The following is a 13,546-nucleotide window of genomic DNA, read 5'->3' as shown; positions in this document are numbered from 1 at the left end:
CTGTTTCAAAGTCCAGCTTTGATTTTTGCTGCTTAGATTAATTTTGAAAAAAGGGTGCTGTTGGGAGTATTTGTTGTACAAGAGTCCTGAAGTCATATAATCTCACCCCTTCTGAATGTCATAGAAAATTGGTTCCTGTTTTTTTTTCTTCCCTAAAAAACTTTTGGTTTCTGGGTAACTCTTAGGCTCATTCTTTTAATCACTTCACAACATGTAGAGCTGATGGGTAGGGGTCTAGAATATTTCCCCATCCCCACAGGCATTTTCACAGTGCAGCTGTTGATCATGTGAACATATTCATGTTTCCTTCACAGCTGACACCCTGCAAATGTCTGGCGTGCCTGGAGATGGTAAACATGTGTTCAGAGCAAAAGGAGCTTTCTTCTGAGAGGGACAGCATGTCAATTTTCTAAGAGGCGAGGGAATCTGAAGTGAAAATAAGGGTTTCTTCAATTGCATTAAGACACTACAGACAGACCATCAGTGAATGAGAAGAAAGTGTGTCATGCTGGGGTATGAATCTAGGAATCCAGACATCAGAAAAACAAATAATTTTCTTTATTTTTATTCCCTTAGAAGTAAAGGGTTTCAGAGCAAAAAAGCTAAACATTTCACAGATTTTAGATTTTTAGCTTGTCTCACCTCACTTTTTTGTAAGAGATTTTCCTTAGCTGCCTCTTTAAAACTCTCTTTTGCTGTGAAGTTTATTAAAATTTTGACAGCTGTCAGACTAGGGATGTGCTGAGAATGCTGCCTATCACACTGACCAACTGTGTCACTGCTGCTTTGTTCTTCCATCTGCCTGTCTTTTTCCATTCGTCATTTTTGTCCCACTCTTATACTCTAAGTGCCTTTGAGACAAGTAATGTTTTTGCAAGGTGTTTTGTACAGCACCTACACAATTGCTCCTGATGCATGTCACCACTTGTGTTTTGTTCCATTTATTGGGTTCCTTTTTCTAGCTGAAAACCTAGCTGAAATACCAGGTGAAAAAAGATCAACCCCCTGTTACACCAAATACAGAAAATCGCATATGAATGCACTTATAATTTTGACAAGAGTCTAAAATGTTTAAAGAAGAATCTCCAAGGCATTAACTTCTGTCAATGCTTGCTCCTTCTCTAAAACAGAGCTCATGCCTTTATGCAAGGATTGAATAATCCAGTCAACTAATTAACTATACCTTCTGTCGTTTTTTTGAACCCTTTCATTTGGGAGTGCATGCATGTTTCCCTCTGTAACCTAGTGAACCTAATATAAGACAGTGAATTGTCATTTGAGCTAATCTAACCATATTCTTTTCTCTATTTAAGGAAATAATAAGGCTACAAGGACACATTTATTGCATATCAAATTATTCAGGTCTTTTGTATTCAGTGAAGCTCATTTAAACAAAAATCTGATAAGGGAAGAAATATGTAATGATGAGTAAAATAATGCATACTGGGTATAGATGATATATCTAATTCTAATGTTAACGGACTTAGTACCAGAAGATAGACATTTATGCTTCTGTATTCTACATTGCATAAATCACCTGATTAAGTACGTTAGGCTTATATGCCAGCAAAGTGCACAGCTGTGTTGAAGGTTAACCCTTAGAACACGTGTCTCTCCCCACAATCTTCTTTTCTTCTGGTAGTCCGTGCTCCATAACTACCTCTGAACTGCTGATCTTTCTCAATCTTTTTCAACAGGAAGGATCTGGTCTACTGTTGGCTTTCTGCTTGCCCTCTGCCTTGCTGAAGTCCATCCTTCTTGGTACTTCTCACACCAGTCCTCTCCAGCTGCACGAGGCAGCTGCTTTGTAATCACATCATCTACCTCCTTGAATTGTGAAGATACATCATCTTTTGTAGTGCTGCTTTGTGGATGAATCCTTATCCTGTCCTAATGGGGATATTAAAGATGAGGTGAGCCTTAATATCTGGGAATAGTATTTTTCAGAGGATTATAAGGCACATAGCTACACAGACAGATGGTTTGCCTCTCCAGTGATGTCTTGTCTTGGAAAGACTCCTTGATATTTCAAGTAATATTTCCCTGTTTCCTAGATATATTTTATTTGTCAGACATAGCCCAGCTACAGAGTGGCCAGTTTCTAAGAACTCATCTATGCTTTAGGCCTCTCAGGCTGTAGGGAAATGGATTGTCAGCATTTGCAAAAGTTTGTATTTTGCTAAATTATTTTTAAAAACCCCAAATAAACAAACCCATAAACAACCAAAAACCCCCTAACACTTCCAGCTTCCACTACCTTTCAGTATTAGAAACAAAGTAAAACTCTTGTCTTATACCATAGAGATTTTACATTTTGGTCTTGCAGCTTGCCTTTTCAGAGGGGGAGGGAAAGGAATGGAAGAGAAGTGTCAGTCTCTGAATAACAAGTCCTCTTTTTCCTATGTAAAAGTTCTTTGAGAATGAAACAGATAAATTTTACCAAGTTACTCTGAGGCAGAAAGATCAACTGCGAAGTGGAATGTTAATAGTGATTATATTTGTTTCTTTTTGGTTTAAATAACAACATGTTAGAAGAAAAAAAAAGAATTAACTGTAAATACTACCATGTTAGCACTGATCTCTCTGTTGTTTGGCAGTATAATTTGGTGCTTCATTGTGAAACAGATACATGCCTTCTTAAACATATTTTAAGGCATGAGACCTGGTCTTACGCAAATAAACCCTTTTTGTGTGTCCAATACCATCTTTCTTAAGAATCTTTTCATAGCATTGAGGGAAAAACTATGTCTACACGACGGAGAGTATAGAGGCTTGGACATTTTAGCAAGAATAAGGCAGTTTAACATTGTGCATTAATGAAATGGAATGAAAATAAATGTCAGCTGAAAGCAAGTCCCACCCACGCACCAGTTCAGCAAAGTGAGCGAGGCAGAGAGGCAGCAGTGACCACAATGACACACAGCGAGATGTTATGGCTTCAGACTGCATTCGGTGTCTGTGCAGTCATTTGATAACACTCTGATCCAGGAACATAGGCAAAAAAAAAAAAAGCTGACCTGCTCAGCTTTAATGGCTGTTCTTTTGTGATTATTTTTGTCCATTTCTTACTTTATGTTCTATTTTATATCAATGAGGATAGAACATTTTATACAGATTCATCAGGGAAATGACTTTGTTGGGAGGGTTCTTCAAGACTTTTTATCTTCACAATAACAGGACTTCTAGGCTTGTGTTTGCATGAGATGAACTGCATTTTTCATCATGTCCTCACCTTCACATTTGGGGTTGTTCCCTTTACCTCCCTCTGTTACTAGCCCTAACGTCCATGTTATCTCATATCCACGTGCATTCTGTCATGTCTCATTCTTTGACTGAATAAAAACCAGTTTTGGAAGATGGGAAATTAAGGCCTGGACTGAATTCTGTAGATATGCATGGAGAAGGCACTGTTCATGCAGATCTCCCCCTTCCTACATCCAGGTGGTGGTTATGGGAAGCAGCTGCGTTGATTTTTTCCATCTTTCTTTCGTGGAAACCATATGATCTGGGGCTTTGCGTAAGACTGTGTTTATACATCACCTCTTCTATGCAACACCACATTCAGCTCCAACTTTATGGGAAGGACAGCACGTTCTATATACCACAAGAGGCATAGCATGGATTCAGCAACAGGACACCATGAAGCAGCTTAGATGGACTTCAGTTGGGTGCTCCAAAATCAGCAACACTGTAAGGGTGGGACTTTGGCTCCAAAACTTCTCTGCCTTCCCTCTGAGGGTGCTGTGGTAAGAATTTGCTGCTCTGTGGAATAGTTTGAATGAATCTCAGTGCGTAGCGCTTTTCTTTACAAGTCCTCTATTTGGAAAAGGCCACGAAATTCTTCTAGTGAAATGAATGCATATCAGTATTTTCAAATAAAGACCTTTCTAGACGTGTTTACTGAACTACTTGGATACTACTGGAACTACTGGATAGGAAACCTCTTCAGTATCTGTTAGCAATGATACAGACAGACAGATTTAGAGTCAAGACTGATTTTTCCCAACTGGAACCTTGAGTATGTTGACTAAAATTTATTTCAATGTAAAAGATCCCTGCAGGGACCTACCCTCAAGGACTGTGTTTCTCAAGGCTTGATTTGCATGTCACCTAAATCTGTCTTTGCTTGCTTTTACTTGAGAGAATGGGTAATTTTGCACTGTAGTTCTGTACTTCGTGTCTATTTTATAGACTGCTCTTCTATGGCAAGTAAATACCATTGCCAGTAGCCCAAAGGGATTGCACAAGGTGAATGAGGGTAATCCTATGTTATCGTCTAGTCTAAGTATCAAGATGGAGGACAATCTTAGTGCAGAACCTCATACACGTAAAGCATCCAATCCTAGCTTTCTTTGTGACTTTGCTGTGAACCTTCAGTGGAGCCAGACAATCTTTGGGCTATCTGTAGAGTGTGTTGAGAGATAGAATATTAATTATTCTGAGGGCAGAATTCTGCTTCCCACTTTACTCAGTTCTGCACTGACAGAGTATATGTGGCCATCCTCTCATGAATCATCTATTCTGTATTATGCCATTTTTTACTTAGCAAATGGTGGTCTGGTCTCTATGCTGAAACGTGTGGCCCAGTTAGCTGATACAAGGCAAAGGGGATGGAAAAACCAAAACTTTTCTCATTTCTGTTTTCAAGTAAGTCAGGTCAGTGTTACTGCCAATAATATTCTTTTCTGTATTTTTAATACACATTAATATCATGTACCTGTGTTGGTATTCTTTGGAGATTAAAATACAGTCTTCATTGTTTAAACCATATTACATTAGCCATCCCATTGAAGTCAATAAGAGTATCCACACAAGGAAGGAATATAGGTCTGGGCGTTTGATTCCTGTAGCATTCTTCTTTAACCAAACCAAAATATTACTTTGTGTTTGGATTAGGTTCAGTTGCAGCTGAAAGATGATTGTTTGTCTTTCAGATTCCATTCACATGACTGTCTTTTCATAACTGATATATGATAATTTATACTACATGCTCTCAGGACTATGTCATGTGAAAAGTAATATTTAGATAGCCAAATATCTGACACAAAAAGTATACGACTATCACACACACACATGCTTAAAAGTCCAAGAAATCACATCTCCCAAGTTGCTCATATCTTTCCCTTTCGCTGTTTGTGTTGGTTTCCTTTCAGTAAATACAACTGCAGATCTTTGGCCTGTTCCACATGTCAAATAAGGATAAGAACCCTCTACACAGAAGTCAGTTTTCAAACATAAATGGAGCAGATATGTAAATCTCAATAATTTTCCTACATATCTTTAAACTATCAGATTACACAGGTGTATGTGCAAGGGGTAGTTTGTACATGCAAGAATCCATTTATGACAATTAAACAATTTTTGTGTGGAAAATAAAATATATTTGGAGCATGCACTTTGGCATGTACACTCTTTGCCAGCATAATTGATGGAATGAATATTGAATACCTCATTTAAGGACACAAAAATACAGAGCTGCCTAAAGTCACTGCAAAAGGAGCAGAGAGCAAAAGAATTCTAGATTTTTTTCCCCTTACAATTTTTTGCCAGATTCTGAGTAACTTATTCTGTGTGCTGCCTTGCTTAAACCCAAGGTAATGATAGGAAAGCTTGAATGTTCTTTTTTTTTATTATTATTTTGCAATTGCTGGGGAAATTGCAAGTAGCTGGAGTTTGGATTTGGAAGTATTTAACTACTCCATTTCCATCTGCGTTAACATATAATACCATCTTTAATTCTGTACTTATCATAGGAATTTTTTTTGCTTGAAAGATATACTTCTGGGAATATGTTAATTGTCCTGTACCGTAATATCACTCCTGAAAGAAGTGAGTCTTTAAATATTAGAGTTCAGTAGGACTGCTCTTAATCTTTACTATAATGAGAAATACTGAATGTCAAATCTTTTCAAAGATCCAAACTGGAAACATCTTTTATCTCCCTAAAATGAGTGGAAGCTCCACACGTGTACATATGAAAGTAGGGAATTGTTACCCCAAATATACCTTGCAAGGATAATTGGAAAGGATTAATTCACTTCATGTGGCTTTGAGGGAGATGAATAGTCTGCTGTGTTCCCAGGAAATAGAGAGTTTGGAATTCTTTACTTTTGCTGGTGCAGAATTGTCTGCAAAGTTTGCATGCTCAAGTAGTTTTAGGTGTACCCAAACTTGAAGAAGTATTCCAAAACAAAACTCAGGTTTTCCCTGTCTGAATCTTATTCATATTGCTACAGCCTTTTTAGATGAAATTTTGAATATCGAAAATATTCTGTCCCTTTGTTTTTAATATTCATGCAATAGAATTTCTCTCAAGTGTCAAAGTGGAATAAGTTATACATGTATGTATATAATTGTATATCTACACCAAGATTTAGAAGACTGTGTCAATAGAACTAGCCCATGTTAAGGTTGGTTTAGATGTGCGCTAGCAGGTACAGTTTGAGGCAGCAGGGCTTAGACCGAGAGACTTTTTTCAATCCTGGGTGGGAAGCTGGTTAATCAAGCTCTTGTACTACTCATCTGCTCCCATAGTTTTACTTGAGTTGCATTTTCCTTGCTTAGCTCCCCTCTTCTTATGCAAAGTTTCTGGCTCAGCAGTCTAACTTTGACTTATCTGACCGTGCCCATTTCCTTTCCGCTGCATGTCAGTTCAATATAAGTACTGTGCAAGCAATCCCCTGGACAGAAGCTGATATGAACCTTCTAGGAAAGCTGAGATGTGGTGTAATATCAAAATTCACCTGCTGTCAGCAATTTTAAGGTGTTATCTCTGAAAAGCAGAGGGGATTGAGTGGATGTGCCATGAAAGAATTAATGGAATATCCACTTTAATGCTCTCATAAGAGTGAAGGCATGTTCTGCAGAAAGCCAGTCCAGCATACGTGCTAACACAGCAGCATCTCGGTCAGCTGGACCTCCCATGCAGCAAGACTCTGCAAAGTCTCTGCGGTCTGCTGTAGGTGTCTCTGGGCTAGTCACCCCTCAAGAAAGAGATTCTCTAGAAACAAAATCTCCAGGAGCTGTGTTTAGACATACAGCTTGAGGGGGGAAGGAGTGCTAGAATCCCATTAAGAAACTGTTGAGCTCTAGGGCTGCAAGAGTACCCAATGGTGTGGAAACACCTACTGCACTGGTTTGTACTAAGGTACCAGCATTCAACTTTTACAGATGCAGATCAGAAGTCTGCATTTCTCCCTTCATCATAGCTGCATGGGAATCTGTTTGAATGTAGGGAGTAGGTTGCTTATCAGCTGGTATGGCGGGACACAGGAGTCAGCCTCAGCTGCAGAATCAAGAAACCATGAAATAGATGAGTTTTAGAAGGTATATAATTTTGTGAGGCAGTGTAAAAAAACAGTGACAGCTACCCAAGAGTGGCTATAGGGCTGTAGAGGAAAGTCTTTGCACCTATGAAACAACTATAAAACATCAGTAGGTGTAATGTTCTTCAGTGGAAAAAGATACTTGGGATAGGACCTTAGATGCTTAATGCTGTCATCTAAAAGATATTTACACTGTTTCAGTTGTGCAGATGTCTTCTTAGTCAATGGATCTGTGTATTGCAGAGCCCTGTCTTGAGCTTAATAAAAAAAATTGTATGTTTTTGTTCATTTGAATACAGAAGGTTGTTAGACAGCTAATTTTGAGGAAATAAGAGTAACTTTGTGCAGAAAACCTTAGGTGACGCAAAGCCTATGCTCGTTCACAACAATGGTTTCACAGAGGATGAGAAACGCCTCAGATCCTCAAAAATCAAATTAACCAAGCGCTAGTCAGATACCAGGCCCGTGTTTTACTGTGCCATCAGCAAGTCAGACTATTTATTCTGTGGAAAACTGACTGCTGCCTCTTGTTCAAAGCAGGGGCTACCCCCGTTTCTTTGCTCTTGTGGCAGCTTCCGGTCTTCTCCTCCGAGTGCCACTTTCCGAATCTGGACCTCCTACATTTCCATGTTTGTTGGCAACGCGCATGACTAAAATGGTATTTTCATATTTCAGTGCAGTCGAGACCCCTTAAAGCGGGGGTTTGCAAGTGTGAAAGAGAGATATGTTGTTCCCTAATGGCTTATTACCATCCCATTTGCAATTCAGATCAGTTCTAAATTGACTGAAATTTTTAAACACATAGCAGGCAGTTTAAACTAATGATTGTCTGGAGGTTCACGTCTGACATGAACTAAGCTTCTGTTCAAAACAAATTGCAAATAATTCCTCCCTTAGAGTCAAAATGTCACTTTTTACACTGTGCGTTGTTGCCAGATTTTGTCAGTTATATTAAAAAAAAAAAACCAAAAAAACCCCAAAAAACAAACCACCATACCAAAAAACCTACTACCCGCTGAATGTTCTGAATTAAAAAGCGGAGTGACACTGTAGTTGTTCTCGCCCCCCTCCCCCACTACCTTATTTACAATAATGTATATATGTGCCTGGCTGATCAGAAATCCTTTCCCCGCCCCGGCTCCCCGAAATCCCTCAGCCTGCGCGGAAGGCCCCGGGGGCAGTGGTAGGCCCGAGTTGCCTAGCAACCCCCAGCAGGCCGTGGGGCCGCTGTGGCCTGCCTGGGCCTGCCAGCCTCTCTCCCGGCATTTCACCTTGGTCCCCCCCTTCCTGTCGCTGGCTTGCCCAGGCCTACACAGACATGGTCCTGAAATTAAGGGTGTTAAAGGTGGCTGTGGCGTGTTGGAGGGAGGATGAGCACCGCACAAATTGGGCACCGCACGAATTGGGCACCACACAAATTAGGCACCACGTGCCCTGATGGGCCGTGCTGAGCATTGTGCTCTTTGGTGAAGGATGGCCGGTGCTGGCAGGGAGCTTCACAGTTGCCTTCTCTTTGTGGAGGTGTGGTACAACTGGCTTAATCCTTCATTGTTTCCATTTTTTCAGCACCTTACCTTGTAGTGGCTGCTTAAAGAAGTAATTTAGAGTTTTGGGTTCTATTCCATCAGGATTTCAAAGTCCATAGGCTTGATGATGTTAAAAAGGGAAGCTCTTTAAAAATGTCCAGTGGGGTGGAAAGGGTATGTTTAATATGTGATCGAAATTGAGTTTCCCGTGAAAGAAATAACCCGTCTGAGGGGACTCGCTGGAGAAATCTTGATAACTTACAACCACTGATAACTGATTGTGAATAGGGAGATATTTGCGAATTTCTAAAGGGAAATAGCTTATGTAGAGAGAAAATAAAAACGAGAAGAGAGTCCAGTTTCCTTTGATGTAATCCTTGTGTATTTCTGCTTTGTAGGTGCTGGCCACAGGGGCAAGGTTTGGAAGAGTCTCTCTTTTTTTACCCATGATGTTACTGGATCAGATATCTGTTAAATGTCACTTGAAAGTCTGTGTTACTTGACTGACGTGTGGCTATCTCTGGAATTCAAAAAAATACTGTTTTTCAAAAATTGTCACAAAGAACCCTCTTGTGTTCATCATGCTACTTGTTCAGTTGCTACTTATGTTTTCATCTTGAACTGTGTATTGATATACTTTGTACAACATTGCATTTCTCAAAAGCTTTTGCATAGCACATTGTCATACTTACTGGTTTTTTGGTCCTTTTTTTCCACTGCGAAATATTTCTTGAACTGTTGTTAAAATAGTGGGTTCATGGAGATCCCTGCTCAAGGAATATTTTCTCATTAAAGAGAGTATGGCGAAATGACATGCTTCTTATCTACTAAAATGGCAATTTCACTGAAAAATTTAATTTTCTTTCTGAAAATTGTGATTCCAGAATTGGTTTCAATCAATACATGGGAGGAAATCCTGAAGCATTTGATTGGTTTGATTTAGAATGTTTCTGTATTTGTGAGGAGAGAAAAGTTGAAAACAAATGAAAGAGACTTTTCTTTGCTAAATGTCAGCTTTCCTACTACATGTTCATGCACGTAAAAAAATGCATTGCATGTTTGGGGTTTTTTTTAACTGTAAGGAAGTGGGAAATGTAAAAAATAGTTTCTTAAGATGTTTCTAAGTTTATGATATTTTCGGGAATATCTACCTGCTTGTAACTAGCTCTAGGAAAGATGTGCATGTTTATTATATTCTTTTTATGCCTTAATATGTTCAATTGAAATGTGATATACTTTGTATTTCACCAAAAAAAAAGCCACCAACAAAAAAAGTCTTAGCTTACTGATTTTGGATATGGATTAATATAAAATAAGTTTCTGCTTTCAAGACAACCTTATGAGTGCTGCCTCTTTACACAGTATACACTTACTATGTTGAAGACTAAGTTTAAATATAGTTTGCCCTGGCTACAATCAAATATGTCTAAAAGAAGTCTTGCTCTTTGGTTTTAAGGTTAGAACTCAATCAAAACCATCTTTCATCTGTGAAACAAGAAAAAACGCTTTTGATTTTCTCATTTGCTAGAGGGAAGGGATGCCATCCAGAGGGACCTTGACAGGCTTGAGAAGTCTGTCTTCCTCAGGAGGTTCAACAAGGCCAAGTGTAAGGTCCTGCACCTGGGTCAGGGCAATCCCAGGGGCAGGACGTGCAGAGGGCAGGTCCTGAGGGCAATCCTGAGGGCAGCCCTGCAGAGAAGGATTTGAGGATACTGATGGTTGAAAATTTGGACATGAGCCATCAATGTACACTGGGAGCCCAGAAAGTCAGTCACACTGACCACAAACACTGTAGATGTGTGTGTCCTGGGCTGCATAAGAAGAAGCGCGGCCAGCAGGTTGAGGGACATGATTCTCCCCCTCTACTCTGCTCTTGTGAGATGCTACCTGGAATTCTGTGTCCAGTTCTGGTGTGCCCAGAACAAGAAAGACATGGACCTGTTGGAGCAAGTCCGGAGAAGAGCCACAAAAATGACTGGAGGGCTGGAACACCTCTGCTATGAAGAAGGGGAGAGTTGGGGTTGTTCATCCTGGAGAAAAGAAGGCTCTGGGAGACCTTATTGTGGCTTTTCAGTATATAAAGGAAGAGTCTTGTCCTGTAGTGACAAGGAGCAACTGAAAGAGGGTAGATTTAGATTGGTTAAAAGGAAGACATTTCTTAGAATGAGGGTGGTGTGATACTAGAACAGAATGCCCAGAGAAGTTGTGGGTGCCCCATCATCACAAGCATTCAAGGTCAGGTTTGACAGGGCTTTAAACAACTTAATCTAGTTAATGATGTCTCAGCCCATAGCCGGGGGATTGGACTAGATGATCGTTAAAGGTCCCTTCTACCCCAAACAATTCTACGATTCAGTGCATTCTTTGGAGGAGAGCATATGGTGTTTCTTGACCATCTCTAAAATGTGTTGTGCATGTTCAAGACTGTAGCACTATCATTCTACAGCTTCACTCTGATGTTTTGTCCCTAGTCAGATTTAAGCCATGACAATGGATATATAATATTACCCTTAATTTAGGACAAGACAGAATTCATAATGCCTTTGATAAAGACGCTATACCAGGTATGTCATGCTTTGACACTAAGGTGATGTGCATGATATAAATAATTACACAGGTACCTTTTCCCTCTCAGAGCAGTAGTGAACCTTTTCTTTTTTTCTTTTGTGAGCCACGTGGTGCACAAGGAGGGCTGTCTAGGGGACAGAAAGTGTCTTTTGCAGAACAATGCTACTATCTACCACTGTATTAAAACCTTCAAGATTTGTTTTTTCATGAGTCTCTTTATGTTTTGTATTCACCTAAACCTTACTTTCACTTAGAGGGAGTCTCAAGTGAAAATAAAAATAAATGGGTATCCTAAACTTCTTGCAAACCATTTCTGATGCTTTTGCTTTACGTTTTTCATGGTGCCATCCATCAAAAGCTAATCTCTCAATAAACTCAGGCTGTGCATTGCACTTTCTTCCTTCACATGGCCCTTAAGAGAGCATGGGAGTATTTTCTAATATGATGAAGTATTTTCTAGTACAAGATGATAAAGAACAGAATCTTTTTTATTTTCTCACTTTGGTGCAATGGGGACACAGAAGAACAGATTCCTTGCAAATAACACAAAAGCCATTTTAAAGAATTGCTGAGCTGCTTATTGCATTAGCTTTGACATGAAGACCCATGGTTTCTATTGCATGGGTCTCATGAAGGTACCGTGCAAATCAAATTAATTCAAGTAGCTTTTGTCATATTAAGTTATAGTGCATTTGCTGTAGGTCCAGGATGTTGGAACATCCAAAAGGTTCTGAGGCTTTAGTTAGGCTTGGATAATCATCAAAAGACTTCGAAACTTTTTTGAGCTATATGGACTATTTTTGTCCGTGAAATCAGGCTGGAAATCTCCCAATAATGTCTCCTGGGGAAGATTATTGTTATTTCAATCATCTGGCTAAAGAAAGGGTCTATTGTCATGTATGATTTTTGGACTAATCCTGCAAACCATGCACAGTGCTTTCAAACATGAAGTCAGTAAAAGTAAGCACAATAATGTCTATATATATTTCAGGAATTATTTCTGCCTTAGCAATAGAGTGAAAATAACAACAGAGAGACAAACTGTGTTAGGTACTACACTTTGTATGCTTCTGATTCCTACTTGTTTGAATTATAAGTAAACAGAGCAGGACCTTGCTGGGAAGGGAGTCTTTTTTTCTTTTTTTTGTTCAGTGTTAGTATACAGCAACAATGGTTTGGTTGATGATTGTGGGTCTAGTAATTCTGATAATACTATAAAAAATTTAATATTCTTTAATAAGTTCTGATTTATTTGACCCTGAAAGCTAGAGGGAGGTAGTCATCTTGACAGTGAAAAAAACCTCCATCAGTAAATGGGAATACTTTTAGAGGTAGTAATTTAGTGCACAAACTAATTCTTATTCATTGAGTGCACATGCATGTTATGTATTCTGTATTCTGCTAACTCCTTTGCAACATGTGGTATATGGTACAAACTATATGAGTTTTATAGCTTCCCTGATATGCTAGAGTGAGTGCTCTTAGCATTTTTGATGACTCACACCATCACTCATGTGAATTAATAAGTGATCTGAACTCTTTAGTGTAATGAACCCTATAATTTATTAAAAAGAGAAAAGTGTTCCCACAATTAGTGTGGTGGTGTTTGACAGGAAAAGTGAATTTTTGAAGGGCTACTACTATTTAATATTGTTGGTAAATACTGCTCATTTTTATGCTTGGCAAAGCACTTTCTGGTGGCAGACTGGATAAAAAGTAAAGTGTTTGTTGTAAAAGTGTTCTTTAACAAATTTTACTAGTGTCTATGCTATCATTTTTCAAATGGTCGTGAAATGTAGGAATTCCCAGTCCAAGACATGTCCTTAGAAGTTTTAGTGAGGCTCAGTGTCCATAGTAAATAGGAAATGAACATTCAACTATTGATACCTCAGTAGTTTTAGAGCTTCAGAGACCAAGTGTTTCTGTGACCCTGAAAACCTTTCTATAACCTCCTTTCACTTAGTTTGTTACCACTTGCACTGTGTACCAAGGAAGAAAAAGAAGGTGATATGGACTGGCCAATACTGATATAAAATGTACCACTGAATGAAAGAACTTCAGAAATCCTTTGTGAGGAACACAACAAAAAGTTGTTATATCCTGCAACTCTCTTTTGGATGCATGAAT

General features: G+C 39.1%; 1 long non-coding RNA gene across 1 annotated transcript; it reads left to right on the top strand.

The window, feature by feature from the left end:
• The first annotated feature begins 999 nt into the window (after positions 1 to 999).
• Positions 1,000 to 10,281, top strand: LOC141739127 (uncharacterized). The gene is made up of 3 exons (XR_012585589.1): positions 1,000 to 1,913; positions 3,442 to 3,746; positions 9,250 to 10,281. It is a non-coding gene; the product is annotated as an uncharacterized LOC141739127 (long non-coding RNA).
• The last annotated feature ends 3,265 nt before the right edge of the window (positions 10,282 to 13,546 follow it).

This window comes from Larus michahellis, chromosome 2, assembly GCF_964199755.1.
Source record: "Larus michahellis chromosome 2, bLarMic1.1, whole genome shotgun sequence".
NCBI classification, from domain to species: domain Eukaryota; kingdom Metazoa; phylum Chordata; class Aves; order Charadriiformes; family Laridae; genus Larus; species Larus michahellis.
Note: the sequence above shows the minus strand (reverse complement) of the source record. Positions and strands in the feature narration are given on the sequence as shown.